The 2,515-nt window shown below is 44.1% G+C and overlaps 1 long non-coding RNA gene across 1 annotated transcript in view; it reads right to left on the bottom strand.

The window, feature by feature from the left end:
* Positions 1 to 6: 6 nt before the first annotated feature.
* The window catches only part of LOC103917560, a 9,783-nt gene continuing 7,274 nt past the window's right edge, over positions 7 to 2,515 (bottom strand). The window contains exon 3 of the long non-coding RNA XR_663633.1: positions 7 to 319. This is a non-coding gene — a long non-coding RNA (uncharacterized LOC103917560). The remainder of the gene's footprint in view (positions 320 to 2,515) is intronic.

The raw sequence follows: 2,515 nt of genomic DNA, 5'->3' as shown, positions 1-2,515 counted from the left end.
CTCACCTTGAATGTTGGATATAGTCCAAAGAAATAAATGAGGAACAGCCCAGGAGCAAGAGAGCAGTCCAAAAAAAGAGTAACAGTACAATTGCTTGAGTCTTACCATTTTCGCAGTTGAACAGAACTAGCAATGAAAGGGTATAAAAGGCCCCAACCACAAGGAAAACAGTAACAATCCCAGCATCAAGGTGATTCCCAGTCTGCCTGGGAGGAATGATCTGGGGAGGGACCGTGTGGGACACAGCAGCTAGCTGGATTTCCTGTGCCTTGGCTCATCACCAGGGGACAGAAAGGCACCGTGAACATGGAGTGAGAAACTGCAAGAAGAAAAAAGAAAGTCAGCATTTACAAACTCACAGAGAAATTCTTCATAAGGACCTGTCACATTTCCAGCCGAAGCCTGCTGCAATGTCCTTTTGTGTTTTGTTGGGGTTTTTTTTTATTAATCCTAACGTTAACCATTATCACATCCTGCTTTCTGTAGTAATCATAGCAGAGATCAGACTGGAGCCTGTCCCATGTGAACCGGGCACAGTTTTGCACACCATCCATGTAAGGCTTCTTAGGGGACCATCTCTTAAAGTCTAAGAATGAGAAGAGCACTCTAGTGCGCTAGTCCTCGGAGGGACTGTGCCCCGTTCAGCCTCTTGCCGTTCTCCAGTAATGCAAAAATACCGTATATCAGAGAGAATAGCTCCACATAGCAAAGTAGGTAGGTAATGGGGAGGGTGCAAATTAAACTCAACAGCACTGGAAGCCATGCAGTGCTCAGGCGTCTACTTGCAGCAAATCCTGCAAGGATACTTGTAAATCGTTTTAGTTTATTTTAGTAGGAATAATATCATAGTCAAATTGATTTTGCACAGATCATTGTTATAATGGGGTAGCAAGAAAAGGAGGAGGAATTATTTGTGCCCTTTCAGTACTTAAAGGGGGCTTATAAGAAAGAAGGGGACAAACGTTTTAAGCAGGGCCTATCGCGACAGGACAAGGGGGAATGGCTTTAAACTAAAGGGGGGCAGATTTAGCCTAGATATAAGGAAGAAATGTTTTCCGCTGAGGGTGGTGAAGCACTGGCACAGGTTGCCCGGAGAGGTGGTGGATGCCCCATCCCTGGAAACATTCCAGGTCAGGTTGGATGCGGCTCTGAGCAACCTGATGTAGTTGAAGATGTCCCTGCCCACGGCAGGGGGGTTGGACTAGATGACCTTCAGAGGTCCCTTCCAACCCAAACTATTCTGATTATGGTCCCTCCTGAGTCTCCTATAATTAAGTTAATTTTATCAGGATAGCCATTACCTGGGTGTACCCAGCCCTGTACATTAAATTATGTTGTAATTCCTCATTATCACTGATGGAAATAATATGCGGAAACCCATGCATGCATAGATAATATGGGACTTTGCACCCATCTTTGCCAGCTGCCTCCTCTATGGAGTTACTGTGCTCCGTGCTGTAGTCGAGCGCCTGAACAGCTTGCTGATGAGCTGAGCTCACTCTCCACATTTAAATTAACAATTTTGTGTATCATTACCTGGACTTAATTTATTCTTGATCTTTGGCTTCTTAATAGAGAAAAATGCAATAAGAAAGAACCAGCCAGAGGACTGCTTTTATCAATAGATTATTCAGTATGTTTTTCTATTCCAAATTTGAAGCCTTTAAAAGTGCTCCTACTCCACTGCGTACAGTCCTGTGGATGTTTCTTATCTCATCTACTTCTCCTTGTCTCATTCTGTTAAGAGACCCTCCCCATCAGATAAAGTCATCAGGTCTTTAGATAAGGAGAAGCAATTTCTTTCACTTGATTAAGTGCATGACTTAATGCTATCAGCTGCATTAGGGGACAGAAGCATGAGACAGGCTATCAGGGAATCAAAGTCAGCCACAGCCACACAAATCTCTGCAGCAGCAGCACCATGAGGTTTGAATAATCAATTGCACATTCCCAGGGAGTTTGCCTGCAGCAATAAAAATATTTCTTGTAGCTTTCAAAGGAAATAGGTAGATTGACAGTAGAGACAAAAAAAATCCTACAGCATCACTTTTTATATTATTTGCAGAGCTTGAGATGGGTAAGGTGCAAATTTTTGGCAATCCAGATGTGAGAATCTGTTAAGAAGAAGATATGCTTAAGTAACTGCAAGTATTAAAATGAGGGAAGTTAACATTGGCTCTATGCAGGTGTGACCGGGCAGAAGAGCATCCATCGGAGAGTAAACTCTCAGCTGCCTGAAGCCTGAGAGAGTCCTGCCAAGCTTTGCACACTGACTAACAACTCAGTAAGCGCTTCTTAAGTAAGTGTGAGGTCTAAGCCCATGTGAATCTGCTAAATGGTTGTTGAGTGTTTGAAAGAGCACGGCCCACCACACCGGGAAAGTGTTTTGAAGTCCCAGAGTAGCCAGCAGAGGTACCTCAGCACCTGTTGATGGCATGGCAAAACCCAAGCCTTCCCAGAACCCAAATGAGAGCCATTACAGCAACAATGCACTCAGCCCCTTCTTCACCAGCCG

The sequence above is a fragment of the Pygoscelis adeliae genome, unplaced genomic scaffold (assembly GCF_000699105.1).
Source record: "Pygoscelis adeliae isolate BGI_AS28 unplaced genomic scaffold, ASM69910v1 Scaffold85, whole genome shotgun sequence".
Classification (NCBI taxonomy): domain Eukaryota; kingdom Metazoa; phylum Chordata; class Aves; order Sphenisciformes; family Spheniscidae; genus Pygoscelis; species Pygoscelis adeliae.
The sequence above is the reverse complement of the archived record's forward strand: the minus strand, read 5'-3'. Positions and strand labels throughout refer to the sequence as shown.